This window comes from Ambystoma mexicanum, chromosome 1p (assembly GCF_040938575.1).
Source record: "Ambystoma mexicanum isolate Mex_15411 chromosome 1p, UKY_AmexF1_1, whole genome shotgun sequence".
Lineage (NCBI taxonomy): Eukaryota > Metazoa > Chordata > Amphibia > Caudata > Ambystomatidae > Ambystoma > Ambystoma mexicanum.
Window position 1 is genome coordinate 235,316,439 of NC_090921.1, and position 19,899 is coordinate 235,336,337.

Genomic DNA, 19,899 nt, shown 5'->3' on the forward strand with positions numbered 1-19,899 from the left:
ATATACTCAACAATGTTGGCCTTCTGCTCATGCCAATCCTTCACTAGAGCCTGACCTGCTTTTAAGTTATCAGATGCTTCTGTCATCATGTGTGTCATTCTCCTATGGAGACCTAACACATAGTCAGTGACTCTCACTGGCTTGGGAGAAGGAGCACTCTCCAACTCTTCCACACCGTGGGGCGAGGGCAGGAGCCCCCCCAGCACCCCAGCCCAGCGGCGAAACCACGAGACGACGAGGAGCACGGACAGGGCCTGCCTGACCCTGTCCCCACACGCCGCCTGACCCACGCATGCCGGGCGCAGCGCGGCCTGAAACCGAGGCTGAGCCTCGCTAAAATCAGCTGTAACCGCCGGCAGGCGGATCACGCCGGCGGCCAGCGCAAAGGCCACTCTAAGGCCTGTTGAGGCCTGCTTACCCCCTCACTCACTCTTCCACACCGTGGGGCGAGGGCAGGAGCCCCCCCAGCACCCCAGCCCAGCGGCGAAACCACGAGACGACGAGGAGCACGGACAGGGCCTGCCTGACCCTGTCCCCACACGCCGCCTGACCCACGCATGCCGGGCGCAGCGCGGCCTGAAACCGAGGCTGAGCCTCGCTAAAATCAGCTGTAACCGCCGGCAGGCGGATCACGCCGGCGGCCAGCGCAAAGGCCACTCTAAGGCCTGTTGAGGCCTGCTTACCCCCTCACTCACTCTTCCACACCGTGGGGCGAGGGCAGGAGCCCCCCCAGCACCCCAGCCCAGCGGCGAAACCACGAGACGACGAGGCCTGCCTGACCCTGTCCCCACACGCCGCCTGACCCACGCATGCCGGGCGCAGCGCGGCCTGAAACCGAGGCTGAGCCTCGCTAAAATCAGCTGTAACCGCCGGCAGGCGGATCACGCCGGCGGCCAGCGCAAAGGCCACTCTAAGGCCTGTTGAGGGCCTGTTTGGAGCATCAGGAGCCAGGGGCCACAAACTCTGCCCGTGCTGCTCCAGGTGGAGTGCATAGTCGAGCTTAGAGCCAGGACCCCTTGCCGTCCACCTACAGGGTAAGCATACTGCCCCCCTCCTCCACTATCCACTCCCGACCCTCGAGCTAGAGCCCTGACCTAGCACCTCCTAACATTGCTACGCCCAAGGTCCCACATGCACCGTTGTGCTTCTGAACTGCAACAAAATACTTAATGCACAATCCATAGCCAACCAACCATGCTCTTGCCTTGCTCTGCAATATGCTGCCATCTGACAATAGCACCGTTACCACGGTCGCCCAGCGACCACTGTAATACTGTGTAGTCTCTGTGTTGTGCCCTATGGTCATATCTAGACCACACTACTGTGTTGTGCCTTATGGTCGCATAGTGACCACACTACTGTGTTGTGCCTTATGGTCGTATCTAGACCACACTACTGTGTTGTGCCTTATGGTCGTATCTAGACCACACTACTGTGTTGTGCCTTATGGTCGCATAGTGACCACACTACTGTGTTGTGCCTTATGGTCGTATCTAGACCACACTACTGTGTTGTGCCTTATGGTCGTATCTAGACCACACTATTGTGTTGTGCCTTATGGTCGTATCTAGACCACACTACTGTGTTGTGCCTTATGGTCGTATCTAGACCACACTACTGTGTTGTGCCTTATGGTCGCATAGTGACCACACTACTGTGTTGTGCCTTATGGTCGTATCTAGACCACACTACTGTGTTGTGCCTTATGGTCGTATCTAGACCACACTACTGTGTTGTGCCTTATGGTCGCATAGTGACCACACTACTGTGTTGTGCCTTATGGTCGCATAGTGACCACACTACTGTGTTGTGCCTTATGGTCGTATCTAGACCACACTATTGTGTTGTGCCTTATGGTCGTATCTAGACCACACTACTGTGTTGTGCCTTATGGTCGCATAGTGACCACACTACTGTGTTGTGCCTTATGGTCGTATCTAGACCACACTACTGTGTTGTGCCTTATGGTCGTATCTAGACCACACTATTGTGTTGTGCCTTATGGTCGTATCTAGACCACACTACTGTGTTGTGCCTTATGGTCGCATAGTGACCACACTACTGTGTTGTGCCTTATGGTCATATCTAGACCACACTATTGTGTTGTGCCTTATGGTCGTATCTAGACCACACTACTGTGTTGTGCCTTATGGTCGCATAGTGACCACACTACTGTGTTGTGCCTTATGGTCATATCTAGACCACACTATTGTGTTGTGCCTTATGGTCGTATCTAGACCACACTATTGTGTTGTGCCTTATGGTCGCATACTGTGCCCTGATTTTGCTGCCCACATTGCATTCTGTTTCTAGTTGTGCCATGTTGAACGATACCCTCGCCATGCCTCAACAATCCACCAGCTCACCAGCTGCCCCACTGGCATTCCTCTCCAACATTCCTCCCACCTACTTCCTACCATCATTCTTCACTGAAAGCATCCCCACAGCACGTCATCCTCCACCCAGCATAACTTCCTACACCAGACCCATCCACACCAGGAACCAACTCCTAGGTCTCCGTTCTAGATACCCTAGACTCACCCACCAAGCACCTCCCACCACTCTTAACACGCCTAACACGCCATCCCTTACAGTCAAAACACCCTTACCTAAACCCACCATGCCGCACCCCATCCCGGCGACACCACTCAACACCACCCCTACCTCGGCCCAACACACACACAACCTACAGTGTGCCCTCATAAACGCCAGATCCATCCCTGCCCATGCCATTGAAATTCACGAACTCCTAATTAGCTTGGACCTCGACATCTTAGCCATCACCGAGACATGGCTGCACAGCGCTGCAGGGCCAGCCCTCAACCTTACTATCCCACAGGGGTACGCCATTATCCGGCAAGACCGCCTCTCCTCAGTAGGTGGTGGGGTAGCATTCATCCTGAAAGATCACCTCGAGGCCAGACAAATCACCTCCAATCTAGGTGACAACATAGACTCTCTAGCTATAAAAATTGCCCTCTCCCCTAACTCCACCATCACCTTCAACCTAGTCTACCGCCCGCCCGGCCCCCTAACAGAGTTCCATGAGAACCTTGTACACCGCCTAACAGAAAACCTAAAACTCACCTCCAAAAGCATCCTTCTAGGTGACCTTAACCTGGGGTATAACGATAAAAAGGACAAGCCTGCTAAATCTCTTGCACTAGCCTTAAAAGAACTAGGCTTCGACCAAAAAATAACCTCACCCACACACAACAAAGGCCGTATCCTGGACTGGATAGCTGACCACAACTGTCACGTCGACATTAGCTCCATCACCCCGACTCCTTGGTCAGATCACCACCTCATTCACTTCTTTATTCCCGCTGTATCTAACACAAACAAACCTAACCCCATCCCCCCAGCACTGGCAAGATGTGTAAAAAATCTCACTAAAGATAAAATTACACCCCACCTTCACATCCTCTCCACAGACCTCAAGTCATCTGACCCGTCAGAATTAGCAGATATCTACAAGAGCACCATAAGCACCGCCATTGACGCCATTGCCCCCTTGCAGACCAAAAAAGCCAAAACTATCAAACACTCAAATACCTGGTTCTCCACTGAACTCAAAGAACTCCGCTCACAGAAAAGAAAAGCTCTAAACTCCTGGCAGAAATCGCCTTCCCCAGCCACCCTATCCTCCTACAAAAAAATCACTGCCCAATACAAAAAAGCCATAATCACAGCTAAATCAGTCTCTTATAATGATAGAATTGCTAATGCAAGCTCCGAATCCAAAGAACTCTTCGCCATTTTCAACGAACTCACCACACCGGCCACCAAATCACAAGACATTGTTAAAGACCAAATCTGGTGCAACTCCATACAATCTGCCTTGTTAAATAAAATTGAACTCCTACAAACAAAAATTAAGGAGCACCACAAAAACCTATCACTGCACCTCAAATCTCCCACCACCACGAGCCACATGCCCACCCCTAGTTCGGGAACCACATCCACCAAAGCCCCCACTACCCCGTTCAAATTCAGGGAAGTCACAGAACACGAAGTTATTGAGATAATGAACAAGATCAAACCATCCAATTGTAAAGGAGACCCCTGCCCCGCCAGCCTGATCAAAGACTGCACTGAAACACTCGCCCCTTTCCTTAAATCATTCATTAATGCCTCTTTCAAAACCAACACTGTCCCTGACAGTCTAAAAGAAGCCTGGGTGCGCCCGCTTCTAAAAAAAACCACCCTCGACCCTGAAGTAGCTACCAACTACAGGCCCATCACCACTGTGCCTTTCCTGCTCAAGATACTGGATAAAATGGCCTACACACAAATCCAGGATTATCTCGAAACCAACCATATCCTAGGAAAAAGACAGTCAGGCTTCCGACCAGGTCACGGAACTGAGTCAGCCCTACTTGATCTGAAAATACAGCTTGCTGACACTATGGATAAAGGCAAACCGGCACTCCTTCTCCTACTGGATCTATCTGCCGCCTTTGACCTTGTCAACCACGATATCCTAGGCATGCACCTAAAAAATGAAGCACACTTCTCCCCGGAAGCCATTGCATGGGTGGCCTCATTCCTAAATGGCAGACTCATGAAAGTCTTCTCAGACACTGCCTCGGCAACCCCTACCACCATCCACTGCGGCGTCCCACAAGGCTCCTGCACCGCCCCCACTCTCTACAATATATTCACCCTTCCTCTCTTCAATGACCTCGACTGTCGTAACATAGCGTATACCAACTACGCAGACGATACGCAGGTACTACTCCCTCTAACTGGGACCTACGAAGAAGATGCGACAGCATTAACCAAAATCTACACAGCCATCCAAACCTGGATGGCGGCCAACGGCCTCTGCCTAAACGGGGACAAAACCGAAATCCTCATAGTAGGGACCAATGAAATTCTCAACAAACTCCCCCCCCAATACAAATCCTTCAACATCGACAACTCCACCATCTCAGTCTCCAAGACTGTTAAAACCTTAGGCGTTCACCTAGATGCCTCACTATCTATGTCTCGCCAGGTCAACGCCATAGCCTCTTCCTCGGCACTTACCACCAAGATGATAAATGCTGTCAAGCCTTTTCTCTCCGCCAAAAACTGCCTGTCCATCGCCAGAGCCACTATAGGTACAAAACTAGACTACTGTAATGCCCTGTTCCTAGGCACCTCCGCCCACAACCTAAAAAAACTCCAAATCACGCAAAACAATGCGCTCCGGGCAGCACTGTCCATTCCAAAAAGAGAACACATCTCGCAAGCAAGGAAAGATGCCCACTGGCTACCCGTGAAGGAACGCATACTTTTCAAAGCCATGACCATCACACATAGATGCCTATCCCTGGATGCCCCACCCTATCTCGCAGAAAGAATCACACCGAAAGCCTCCATCAGACCCACCAGAGCTCACCGCACCAACATGATTGATGTCCCCACGTTTCAAAGATCCAGGGCGGGAGGAACCAGCTTCCAACACCTCGCACCTAAAAACTGGAACTCCTTACCTACCTCACTAAGGAACGAAAAATCATACCATACCTTCCGTAAAAACCTCAAAACCCTCCTATTCCGCTAAAGTCTTCCACATGCACTCTCATGCTTGCATTGTAACCACAGCATAGCATAACCTCTAAGCTCAATGTTTATTACCAATGTGAAATGTACTCGGTAACTCGGTTTACATCTGTAAACACATTCCTATGCTTGTGTTCATGACTAAGTCTGCTGTAACAGCGCCACGATGCCCCAGGGCAGTTCTGTGCGCTTTATAAATGCAAATAAATAAATAAAAATAAATAAATAAACTCCTCCTTAATTAGGGCCAAGGGACCTCTAACTGGATGACCATAGAGAAGCTCAAAGGGACTAAATCCAACTCCCTCGTGAGGGACTTCTCTATAACCAAATAGAAGGCATGGCAGTAGAAGGTCCCACTTTCTTCTAAGGGGTTCCTCTAAAGCACCTATAATTCTCTTCATAGTACGGTTACACCTCTCTACCAATCCAACTCCTCCTTAATTAGGGCCAAGGGACCTCTAACTGGATGACCATAGAGAAGCTCAAAGGGACTAAATCCAACTCCCTCGTGAGGGACTTCTCTATAACCAAATAGAAGGCATGGCAGTAGAAGGTCCCACTTTCTTCTAAGGGGTTCCTCTAAAGCACCTATAATGCTCTTCATAGTACGGTTACACCTCTCTACCAATCCATTTGTCTGTGGATGGCAGGTAGTTGAGAACGTGTAAGTCACTCCACAGTTTTTCCACATGGCCTGCACGTAGTGGGACATAAAATGTGATCCCCTATCAGAGATGACTTCCTTAGGAAAACCTACCCTGGTAAAAATACCAAGTAGGGCCTTAGCAACAGCCTGAGATGTAACAGTCCGCATAGGTATAGCTGCAGGATACCTAGTAGCATGGTCTACTACAACCAATATAAATTGATTGCCTGAAGAGGTTGGAGGGTCTAAGGGACCAACAATGTCAATTCCTACCCTCTCAAAAGGAACTCCCACCACTGGGAGGGGCACCAACGGTGCCACATTCTTGGCTCCTCTATTGCCAGATGTCTGACAAGTGTGGCAGCTCCTACAGAATGTATCTAAATCAGACCCCAACTTAGGCCAGTAGAAATATAGAGAAAGCCTTTCCTTGGTCTTCTTGAAGCCAAAGGAATCTCATGGGATAACTGTGGGAACTGGTGTCTTGTCTCTAGAGGCATTATAAGTCTTCTGTAGTCCCCTGAGATAGACTCAGTTGGTTCACTGTAGAAGAGGCCATCTTCACAGTATAACCTGTGCTTCCATGGCTCTTGCCCTTCCAGCTGGGAAGCTGCCCATTGGCAAAGACCTTCAAGAGTAGGACACTCTCTCTGACCTCTGCTGAAGTCTGCCCTACAGGGACCGCCTTCTGCCAGTAAAGACTGCAGCTCATTATGGTCTTTAGGATCCAGATCTCCAACAGGGGTAAGGTCTTCTTCCAGCTCTGAATCCTCAGCAGCTTATTCAACCTTTCCTGGTTGTTTCTCACACTCAGCCTCAGCTGGTGGAGCAGTCACAGGTGTGACTGGGGACAGTCCACTCTGGGATTTCCTTCTTGGTAGCACAGGAGCGCTTTCTGACTTTTTCTTTGAGAGCTTGGGTTTCCCCTTTGCCTCAGTATTCTTTGAAATAGCAGTTAGTAGCTCCTGTGGGCTAGGTGTTGTAGATTCCTCTGTAACATCCTCTGGAGAGCCATCTAAGGTACTCTCCCTGGCCCTCCTGTATCCTTTTGCTGGGAGGCCTGGGGGTGCTTGATGCAAGAGTTTTCAAGTCATTCCCCAACAGGACTCTCCCAGGCACCTCGGTTTGTACACTAACAGGTATCTTGACAGTCATGTTGTTGCACTGGATGAGAGCTGGTACTCTAGGAAGCATTTGGACAGGGCCTCCAGCCAGCAAGCTTAGCGAAGCTTTTGGGTGCCTTAGCAACACCCTCAGCCTTGAAAAAGAGATTCATCCACTACAGCAATGCTGGCCCCAGTGTCTCTAATGGCAGGGTTCTCCTGACCATTTACAAGTACACTCTCCTTGTAATATTCTTTATTGTTATCTGGAATAGAGTTATACACATCTAAATTTTGCTGTTCCAACAGACCCAGGGACACTAAAGAAACACTGGCAGAGACTCCAATGGGGTCTTCAGCCAGTACTTGAAAGTTAACACTTGTCACATGTACTTCTTCCTCTAGGGAGAAGGCTAAGGAGACAGTGTGGACCCCTGAAGGTTTCCCTTTGCATCTGGGATCCCCTTTCACATGGTCAGTAGACCCACAAGCATAACATTTCCCAAATGTTTTGACAAATGGGGGCCTCTGCTGACCTCCCCCTAGTTTGGCACCAGAGGTTTCACTAGCCTGATTTGGTTTTTCTTGTGGCTTACCCTTCTTATGTTTGGGCCCTCTTTTGGATGGGAGGTATTAGAATTCTCTTTGCCATCTTTCTTTTGCTGCTTCCCATCATCATTTGTCTGAGTTGCCCCAGAATCCTTGTGGGCAACCCACAAGTCAGCAGCCTTTGCTAACGTCTTTGGATCAAGTTCCTTAGAGTCAGCCAGGTGCTGTCTCAGCTCAGGAGAGCAGGCATCAAAAATAGATTCCAACAAAAATAGATTTCTCATTCCTTCAAAAGTGTTAACTCTGTAACTCTTTACCCAACCATCTGGTTCATGCTTTTCAAACATTCACACGCCCAGGTAGCCCAAGGGGTACCCTCATGCTGTTTGAGGGTCCTAAACATCTTAAGGTACTAGGAAGGAATTTCCCCAAATCTAGCTAACAAAGCTAGCTTCACATTTTCATACTCCAATCTTTCAAGTTCCCGCACCTCCATTACAGCATCAAAAGCCAAGGAATCAACTGATTCCCTGTGAAACCCTGAATCCCATAGTTATATTCAAAAGCAGCCAACCGATCCAAAATTTAAAGTCTCACCTCATACATACTCACAGCTTCTTTAGGCATGCAATGCCTCTTAGGACTGGAAGACCTAGAAGACTCTGGGATAGAACCATTTTCAAGAGACAATGTCTTCATTTCAAGGGCATTAGACAACTCCATTTCTCTGAGCATGAGCTCTTGATGTTTAGTTTCAGTTTGCATTTGGAGCCCTTTGGACTCTAACTCAAGTTTTGTTTTTTAAAGAGAGACAGATTCTGGACTAAGTACAGGACTTGGTAGGGCCCCTGTGGTTATAGCTTGAGGAGCTAAAGCAAGTAGAGGTGCAGTGGGGCCCACATCCTGAGGCTCCTCTGATTCTACTCATCCATGACATCTGAGCCTGACTCAAAAACATTATCATCCTCATCAACATTATCCACGTTTGCTGAGGGGGTAAGGGTTACAACTCTGCCACTCAGACTATGATGATTCAACAATTTCTCATTCAATTCAGTTTTTTTGCCTTTAACAGAGAGAGACCTGGTTTTACACATATCTTTCAGTTGATCTACTGTAAGAATGATCAGGGCTTCCTGTCTGAAGTTATCCGTATCTGGCATTATAAAGCAATTGCTTATCTAGTGGTGTTTGCCTTGTGAAGGTTATTTGAACAAAAGTAAGAGCAGCACTCTCAATGTAACAACTATACTTTATCCTCACTGCTGTACACCAATGTTACACAGAATTGCATACAGTTGCCTCTGGGACCACCACATAAAATTAGGTCTACAGGTGTAAGCAAAAACCAAACTTTGGTATAAGTCTGAACTACACAGTTTAGTGGTAGCAGGGCTGAGCAGTCAGGCTGATCTCAAGAGGGAATGTGAGCAGTACAAGATATTACACAGAGGAATTACAATCACAGTGGTTCAAGTAGACACTTATATTCAAGGTTTCTTGGTAAAACACTTATTAATTTATTTACACAATCATTTATGAAACATTCACTAGTGTTAGTCAACTTAATAATATACACAGATATACTTCAGTACTATATCAATAGGTTTCTGAACAAGTTAGGCTCCCCTGATGTGGGAGCAAAATGGCACGTCAGTAACTTTCAAAAGGCGTAAAAAGGCACAAGGTAGCAGAATAGATTACATGGGGGGTCATTCCAAGTTAGGAGGTAAGGGGAAAACGATGCCGTAAAAGGATTACCGTCATTGTTTCCCATTACGGACTATTCTGCCCTACCAGACCGTTATTTATGGCGCCGTAAAGTATGAGGTCGTAAATAGCGGTCTAGAGGGGCGCGCCCGACACTCCATGCCGAAATTAGCGGCATGGCGTAAACCGGAGCTGATCCCAAGTAATGCGGATATGCAAATAACGGCCTCCACAAGGCCGCAAAGTACCTTACCGGCATGGAGTAAATAACGACATCGCCGAGAAGGTGTTATGAACCATGAGCAGTGTTTCCAAGAGGCACAGGTGCACTCAATCAGCACAGGTGGAGACAATGGAGTCTGGCACAGCACAAAAAGAGCACACCCACACACCACACCCCCTCCCACACCAAGATGATACCAATTGTAGCAGCATTCCTGGAGCTGGAGGCCCTGCCTGCAAGGCAGCAACTACAACAACAGCACCAACAACAACCACAGCCCCCACCACAGAGGATACACAGGAGGAGAAGGAGGGTGAGACAGGCCCAGCATGCCCTACCGGTGCAGCCACCATTACCACGCCGCCAGCCCCCAACCCCCCGCATCAGAGCCACCCCCTTCAAACTCACACCAGAGCAGATCCACACCCTGTACCGGCTTGACTGGGACACCATTACCACCATAGTGGACCTGATACATGACGATATAGTGAGCCTCATAGAATCAGCACTGCCATCCCCCCTCTACTGAAGGTAGTGTCTGTGCTCCACTTCCTTGCCACAGGCACCTACCAGCATACAGTCGGACACATGCATGGCATTTCACAGCCCATATTTTCCCGGATACTCAACCAAGTGCTGGATGCCCTCCTCAACCACACAAGGGACTACATATCCCTACCCCGGACTCCCCAGGAGATATATGATACAAAAGTTGCCTTCTATGCACTGGCAGGCATGCCAAATTGCATAGGTGCCCTTGACTGCACCCACGTTGAATTGGTGGTCCCGCATGCCATGGAGGTGCCGTATCGCAACCGCAAGCAATACCACTCCATCAACGTACAGATGGTGTGTAATGCCAGTAAAGCCATCACACATTGCAATGCCCGATACCCTGGATCAACTCATGACTCCTTGGTCCTGCGGAACTCCACACTACCAGGCTACATGGAGCGACATGTCGGACGACGTGCCTGACTGCTTGGTGAGTAACCTGAATGGGCCATGGCAGTGCATTGGGGCTGTGAGTATATTGGCTGCCTACTTCACCTGTGTGGGAAGGGGGGGAGATGCCTACTTCACCTGGGTAGGAAAGGGGGGGGGGAGATGCCTACTTCACCTGTGTGGGAATGTTCATGCCAGTGCACGATGTGCACCTCACAGAAAACTGTGCCCCAAGGCAAGTGACATGGCACATGACTACCTAACCACACAGTGATGATTTAGAGCGGACACCTAACACAACATGACTAACAGGAAACCTGCCCAAAAACCACAACACATGCACCACTCATCGGCGACCCTTACACACCGTAAGGGCATCCTGCACCATGCAGTGCAATAGCACCATGTCGCAGACTCCTGCATCTCACCACACAGGACAGTCATCCCTGGGAGTGCATAGAAGTGAGTCCAACAGGGATCCCACAGCGTGTGACTGGTCCTGCACACCCATAGGATTGCTGCAAGTCACCATGGCACAGATCAGTGCAGAATGATGAGTAGGCTACTAACTACAGGCAACCCCCCCCCTGTCACCAGAACTCGCACAACACAGCAATGAATGCAGTCCAACACTGCTGCATGCATATACGATGCACATGCAACAAGACGTGAGTGCACACCATAACCCATCATGAAGAAGATACCCCCTCCATCATTCCATTGCACAGGACACATAGCCGGGCCAGTAATGGGGTGAATGCATCCTGGGACATGTGTGTTTGGCCAGTAATCACCTGCTGCCATGTAAGACTAGTACAGTTCTCCACCATGAATTTACAAACACTTACCTTCATTCCACTCTTATGCAGGTGATGCTGGCTACCCTTTGAAGCCGTGGCTCATGGCCCCGGTCAGCAACCCACAGAACAGGCACGAGGAGGACTACAATAGATCCCATACCCGTACACGGGTGGTGATAGAGCAGACATTCGGCCTGTTGAAGGCACGATTTCGTTGCCTCAGCCGGTCGGGTGGGGCACTCATCTACAGCCACGAGAAGGTGTCCAAGATCACCATGTCATGTGTAATGCTGCACATGTGCATCCGTCGGAACGTGCCACTGCCCCCTGACGTGGAACTGCTACCACCAGATGATGATGAGGGGGAGGATGAAGGAATGGCAGGACAGCATCACGGTGCCGATGCACAGGAGGGACGTGCCATGCGGCAATCATTGATCGGACAATATTTCTGACTCACTAGTCAGCTGAGGGTGTGAGGCACTGGGTGTGGGGATACATGTACACCATGCACTGTGGAACATTAAAAGACACATGCACAATGATCAATGTCCACTCTGTTTTTTTTGGATGATCAACCGGTGTATTGAATGATAAAGTTCTAACGTGTACAACAAAACCTACACCACCACCTCCCTCCCCCTCCCCCTCCCCCCCCAACTCCCACACACACACACACACTTCCCCTCCCCCTCCCCCCCAACTCCCACACACACCCTCACCCCCTCCCCTTCCCCCACAACTCCCACACACACCCTCACCCCCTCCCCCACAACTCCCACACACACCCTCACCCCCTCCACCTCCACCTCCCCCCACAACAACCCCACAATAGTTCAATTAGGGCAACATAGGCCACATGCGTGTGCCGGGATGATCAATGTGCACTCCCAGAGCCAGGGGGATCCATGTCATGGCGGCGCAATGTACGCAGTGAACGACGGACCGGGCTGGTCTGAGTGGAGGAGCTTTGTGAAGGTGGCTCCTCCCGCTGGGGCTGTGGTGTGGGGTGTGCTGCTTCCAGGGCATCTGTGATCCGGCCAAGGACGTCGCAGAGCCGGTTTGTGTTCGCTGTGATCACCTCGCCCAGAGCCTGAAGGTCATTGTGCCACTCCACCCTTGATTCGCAATTGTCCCTGATGAACTCCTCAATGAGGCCTGTGAGATGCTGGGAGCGCACTACATCCATGGCCGATGTGGCCGATGTGCTTGGCAGGCTTGGTATTGGGCCTGCAGGCCTTCGCAGAGATTCAGCAGGGGAAGTGGATACAGGACAGGCAGGTTGTACTCCTTGCCCTGTGAGCCCTTGGGCATCACTTTCCCCGGGGTCGCTGTGTGCCACCTGGCTGTATGATGGTGTGTCAGGGGTATGGCCAATGTCAATGGTGTCCTCCACGTTGGCTCCCGATATTGATGGGGGCTGTCTGACACATCGAGGAGGCACATGGATGCATTCTCACCAGCCACACTGGACTCCTCAGAGTGCAGCGTGGGACATGTGTCCAGCGGCACTGCAGGCATGGGTAGGGGTGCGGGTGGGGGTAGTGCACACTCCATGGGGGTTGCTGGAGCAGGTGGTGTTGCCTGTGTTGTCTTCCTGCTTGCAGGTATGCGGCGGCCCCTGACTCTGCCCCTGGAGGTACTGGCCCGGGTGCTTTCCTGGTCCTCGCTGTTATTCTCGCTGCCTGTGGGGGGGGAAGAGAGAGACGACATGAGCAATAATTTGGGGCTCAGCATTTCTACATGCCTATGGTATCACAATGGGATTGCAGCGGTTTGTTGACATTTGGGTGGTGAGTGGGACAGTGATCTGGGCTTGGATGGTCAATGCATGCAGATGTCTGGGTCACTCATGTTGGCGGAGTACTGTGATGACTCACATTCACAATGTTTACAATCACTGCCCCGTGTGCATCACGGATTCGGACTCTTTGTGTGGTATGGGCCATATGGGTTACAGCCTTGCACATGACATCAGCCTGGGTCCAACTTGTTACAGCATAATTTCATTGGGAGGGGTTGCCCAACCATGATGTGACACCTTGCCCAGCCCTTGGCAGTGACCTACGTTAGGAATGCTTGTTCTGTCTTGACTCATGACACTCACCTCCATCAGTTGATGACGCTGCACCGCACTCCATTTCTCCAACACCTTCTATGGCTTCTGTGCCCATCATGGCCGCACACGTTTCCTCCCACGGCATCATTTTGATGGGGGGACATGTCCCTCCTCCTGTTTCCAGGGCCTGACTTCGGTTTGCCGAGAGGATGGCCCGCACCCTGAGACGGAAGTCATCCCAAGGTTTCCTGCATTCCTTGGGAGTGCGGGGGGTGCTTCCCACGGCACTCACCCTCTGTGCCACCAAGGCCCAGATCTCTTTCTTCCTGACGACGGTGGGCCTCCGCATATCACTGTTGAATACAGTGTCTGCATGTTCGTGCAGAGTGTCGACCAGTACCTGGAGCTCATCCTGGGTAAAGCGCTCCTTTCTTATGCGTGCAGCACCCTTTTTTAATGCTTTGAGCATGATGCTGGACTCCAAATCCTACTTCTCTGATCACTGTATGGCTAGGGGTCCTGTATGGAGAGGATGGCAATGGATTGTGATTTTAAAGATGGCCGCCGTGCTCCTTCCCGTTCCTGTGCGATGACGTTTTTTCCAGTTCCATTTTTTAACGGTGACCGTAAATAGCGGTGACCGCTATTTACAGTTACCGCTAAATTCTCTATGTCGGTAGTGTTATGTACGGTGCGCTTGTTGCCGGTAAGGGCTTTTCGGGCCCTTTTACGGCATGGCGCTGAGGTGCGTTACCGGCATGGCGCAAAGCGTGTGCACGCAGAGTCGGAATAGGCCAATTTTTACCGTCTTGTGCCAGCACGGAAATGCTCTTTACGCCATGCCGGTAATCGCCTATACTTACCGCCCTACTCGGAATAAGGGCAATATACTTGGTAGAATAGTTCAATTCAAGTCAATAGGCCAGCCAAAGTCAATGGGCTAGTGTTCTGGATCGGAAACAGCAGTTCTGGTATCAAACGGTAAAGTCTTTGCAAAATTTCTTAGAAGTAGTTTTGGCGAAAAAGAATCATATATCGGGTCACAAGCTGATTAGGCCTGCAAGTTGGGAAAGTTTCACGAAATTTCACTGCGAGAGAGAGGTTTTCTCAATCCAGTGTGCACAGTACCTTAGTTTGAAGAAACAAATGCTGCTGAAGTCGTGGTTTCCTGGCAGTTCCTGCAAATCTCACTGTTCCTGAGCCTCAGTCATGGGGACAAGAGGGAGGACGTCGGGGGACTCCTGCACTGCACAGGATCGTCGAAGAAAGCAAACAAGATGGAGTCACTTCACTTTCCAGTAGCTGTAGATTCAAGAACACAAGCTGGTGTCCCCCTCCTGGTTAATCCTAACAAGCCTTGAGAATGGTATCCAGGTGTCCTACGAGTTGATTGGTCCCACCAACTCAAAGGAAAATGCTGTCCTTGAAGGAGCTTCTCTGTCGAATGGAGCTTTGGCAATTCGGACCTGCAGCAGGGCTTCACCAGGCAAACCAAAGTCCAGGAGTTGGAGCAGCCGTCCTCTTCCAGCTGGTCTTCGATTCTTTCGTTCCAGTGGTCGACTCTGCCTTCCAGTCCAGGAGACTTGCGTTTTAAACAGTTTTCTCCCATTCATTCTAGCCTAGCTGTCACTCACCCAGCAGGGTGGCTGTCCTTGCCGGACAGTCAGCCAGCCAATCACGCCAGAGTGCATTTGGGTCTCCTAGGAGACTAAGCACAGGGAGTTTCAAGCACCTCCCTCACTTCCTGCCCACCCCATACACTCAGACGCCAGAGGCTGTCTTCACTCCTGAAGCCCGCCAAAGGCACACGAACAAAGGGACCAAACCTGGTTTGGCGCACAGAGACAAACTCTAGAAGGACCTTTCCAAAAAAGAAAGGGCGAAAAAAGAAGACCGGGACTTGTTTAAACAAAGGGGCTTAAGGCGCCATCATGAAAAACATGGCTCCTGTGATTTTTAGCTACTGGTGTTCACGGTCGGGAAAAATCATGGTAGTTCATTGTAAAACCACTGCCACCAGCCTTTTCAATAGGAAAGGGTAGCATTTGACTGCTACATGAGTATACAGACACAGGGGATACTAGGTAACCCGTCCAGCACTCCATTGTAAGATGGTGTGGGCTGGGTCTATGAATTTGGAAAGACTAGTAAAGTCAATTTCACTTTACATTCTCTGGGAAACAGTAGTTTATCCCAGAGAAGGTATTTGAACCATTGCGAAGTCTCAAAAGACATCCCTGTGTCACTGCACTGCAGGTGCTGTGTAACACACATGAAAAGATGATGCCTATGGAGTCATCTAAAACTCCATATTCAAAGAACACAAGTGTAACACACATCAAAACACATGGAATAGTGGGAAAAAAGGCTCACACTCTTTCCAGGTAAAAAATCAAGTCCTCAAAAATCCAGCAAAGTTGCTGGGGTTCTCTAAGGTGAAGGCAATTTGCACATTTATGTGAATTCTCCCTAACAGGCGCTTTTTTGGTTTTAGGTCAAGACCTTTGTTCACTGGCCACAGAGGTCTTTATGTTAGGCCTTTTCAGGCTTGAGTCACTAGCATGGTTCAAACAGGTAATTTTACCTGCCGTCTTCAGCATCCTTTGGCGTTTCTCCTCCATGGTTAGGAAGATAGGCGAAGTCGGCTCAGTTATCATTTTCTTCCTTGGTTCGAGGGATAATGAGTTTTGCCGATTATCATCAGCTTTTCTCTTCTGCTGAGGCCAGTGAGCAAGTTCTGCTTCCTCCACGAATGTCTATCAAGTCCGCAGAAGACTCCAGGTCATCTAAAACGATAGGAGTTGGTTTTTCATTGTTGCTGAGTTTTAACTGTCTCCCTTATTTGTTTTCCACAACTGATTTTTCTTTTGGGCGGTTTGAGGAACAGTGAGCGTTTCCTTTATTATTTCCCTGTTGGTAGCTGATGTTGACTGGTCTCGAGGGACCCTGCTTGAGGTTTTTAAAGACCGGTCCTCCAAGCATGAATTCCTTCTCTGTGCAAAGATACCGTACCTTTCGGGTTGGTTATCTCTTACATTAAATCGATTTTCTTTTCCTAGATCTTGACTAGACAATATCGTATTTAGGAGCTGATCGATTGGCTCAGAGGCTATGCAACGGTTGGCTGTCTTTCCCAAAATTCTTGATGGCCAGTATGGATCGACTTTGGCTTTCTGGGGGGTTGGTCGGCTTGTCTAGGCTGTGGCCTTGAATTAGCGTTTCGTTGTTGGGTGGAAGGGTTTGCTGAGGCAATATTCACTCAGTCATCGCTCATCTTGTTAGAGAGGACTGCCTTTGTTTTGGCCTCTTCTGTCGTTTGAGACCCAACTGATCGTTGGTTTCTTCTTTCTGAGGTGTCTTTCCCTTGCTTCTCATCCTGATTGTTGTTTGTCCATCCATCTGAACTTATATAAAGTATTCTCTACCACCTTATTCTTCTGTTCCTATTCACAAGTGTGCTAGTGCCAGACTATCCATTATTGATTACTGCTCAGATTAAGTGTGATATTCAATTATTAATTTATTATAAAGTGTGATAAATATATTGTTTAAATTCTCAAATAAACCTTTTAAATTGCAAAACAGAACTACTTCTTGGCTCAGTGGGGTCAGGGGGATTCCTAGAGAGGGGTGTTATATAGGGGTAGTCATCCAGAACACATGAACTGGACATAAAGATATATCAATAAGGGTTTCCATTCAGTATCCCAGACTAGGCATTGACTTAGCTGTAGTGTTGAATTGAATCCTCTTACACTCCTAGTCGATAGTCCCCTTTCCTCCAGATGCCTGCCCATCTTCCCTCCTAAAACCAGCTTAGCCGTGTGTCAGGGACCAAGCTCAGGAGTTGGAAAAGGACTATGGGATGAAGCCAAGAGCGGGACATAGGGACATGGGGATGCATGGCCAATGCCATGCATGCCCCGGCCTTCATGTAAAAGTAAAAAAGGACTACATTTTAGTGCAGAAAAAAACACTCTAGTTCCATCCTCATAGAATGGAATATACCGACAGTATGGAGGAATAGACACTATGGACTAGGAGTACTATGTAAGTAACTTATTCTGTCATTGATGAATCCAAAGGATCAACCCCTGGGTGTAACTCCGTCAGAAAATGTGTATTTGTATAGACCTGTGTATATCGACATGGCTGTTAGATGCGGTCATACTCTGACTATATATTGCTATATAAATTGGATGGGCCTATGTGTAACTGTAATAAATTAAATGAAAGTAGTCTGTGTGCTATCAGACTTTATTCTGCTATACCAATTCTCATGACATGTACAATGTTTAAGAGCACGCAAGCACCTTTTTCTCTCAGGATCCTTTCTTGTGGCAGGCAAAGTGAACAGTGGCCTGCTGGCACATGGGCTTTGTGGGAGCAGGATGAGCTGTTCCCAGCCAGAGTTCAAAGACAAAGTTCTGAGCTAAGACTGAAGAAGCTCTGTTCTTATTTATTATTATTTATTTAATTTGCTTTGCCTTTCCAGCAAATAGACAAACAGAGAAACTGGGTGACCCAGGGTCTGTTCAATACATGTTGGCCATTTATGTTGCATCAGAGGATATAAAATTAAAGTGATTTGAGCTAGATGGCTACATGTACAGCAGTGGTAGGTTAATGGGAGTGACTAATGTTAGTGGGATGTGCCTTGCAAAGTCTAAACGATGGAGGATAACAAATGGGACACAGCTAAACAGGTGCATTGCTGTATAAAATAAAGAATACAAGCAGGTGATCATAGTACGCATGTCATCTTTCTTCTGTGTCTTTCAATCGCCATACTTCAGTTGTAAAACCCAGAGGAGGATGTTATAGTAACCCATTAAAAAAATTACCTCTATCAACTTGAGTTGAGTGAAGACTGGAGTCAAATCCTGGCATCACCATTTAACAAAAGTGTGTGATCCTCGGGAAATCATTTACTCTCATTGTACCTTATCTGACAAAGAAGTGATTCAGTTAGCCTCTTACTAGCCTTTAGTATGGTATTGTAAGACTCACACCATGGCTTCTGGATAGTGAACATATTTTCTTTGTTAAAACTGCTCACCATACAAAAATATAAAAATGTTAATGACTTTCAAAGGTGTGGGTCGGCCTGAGGATCTCGGTTACAGTTATTGATATTTGAGTTTGTCAATTACAAATAAGGCAATTGTATGTGGGGGGTTCTTATAAGGGGGTGCATTCTAGAATGTCTTCCTAGAAACTGCGTCCCCATATTCGTATGATCAACTACAACTCTTAATCAAAGCCTTTGACTAAAAGGAGTTATGGGTCCTTGACCAGCACCGGTCAAGCTTAGTTGGAAATGCAATTTCTTCAGTGTGTTCTAAAGAGTGCTTTAAAAGAAGCAGGCACTGCTGAGATTCGAACTCAGGATCTCCTGTTTACTAGACAGGCGCTTTAACCATCTAAGCCACAGCGCCACTTGCTGCATGTGGGTTCAGCTCTCCTTGATCCATTCATGTTACACTGCGGAAGGTGTAGTTGATGTCCATGTGAGCTGGGAGTAAATCGCGGAATTCTTTTAAAAAAAAGGATGTTTACCGAAAGCTCTGCACTTTTGTTTATAATGTGGGTACAGAGAAACACAACTGTTTAATAAACATTGAAGCAGTTCCTACATGTTAATTCCAGAAAGTTATTTGTAGCGCCTGCTTCTGGCTGCGCCGTCTTGCTTACTCTGCACAAGAAACTGTACATCTCACCATCCTCTTGTGCTGGTCGCGCGGCATTGGCTGCTTTTTCTCTGGATCTGTCTCTTCTCGGTGTCACTTTGCGGCTCCGTCTCATCATAGGAACTAGCCCAGCCCCCTTATTTCAGTAACAGAAGCGCCCTGAAGCCGTACATGTTCATTTTGCCGTTTCACGCACTCGTTCGGATGGGCTGGTTTTGATTCATGAAAAAGTTGTCTCAGTCAGAAAACAAAAGTAGCCACTGAAGCCCCAAAGCAAAACATTCACCTATAAACTAGGTTTTCATTGCAAACGTGAAATGCCAGCAAAATATTAATCCGTAGTCGGCAGGATTCGAACCTGCGCGGGGAAACCCCAATAGATTTCAAGTCTATCGCCTTAACCGCTCGGCCACGACTACTTGACTGTGATAACCTGAATGTGCATATGACAATGTGTGAAAGGTGAGACCATTTTGAACAGTTGGGCATTGAGTTAGGCACTTCACACAGTCATGATATTATCAACATTACTATGATTCACTCATGGTTTTCATCAACGATGGAGACATTCTAGCATTGTCAGACAATGTTACAGGAGCACATTCTCAGGGCTATCACTGT

At 48.6% G+C, this 19,899-nt stretch overlaps 1 non-coding gene across 1 annotated transcript; it reads right to left on the reverse strand.

Annotated features, from left to right (window-relative positions):
- Window positions 1–19,615: 19,615 nt before the first annotated feature.
- TRNAS-UGA (transfer RNA serine (anticodon UGA)) lies at window positions 19,616–19,697 on the reverse strand. The gene has a single exon. It is a non-coding gene; the product is annotated as a tRNA-Ser (tRNA).
- Window positions 19,698–19,899: the final 202 nt, after the last annotated feature.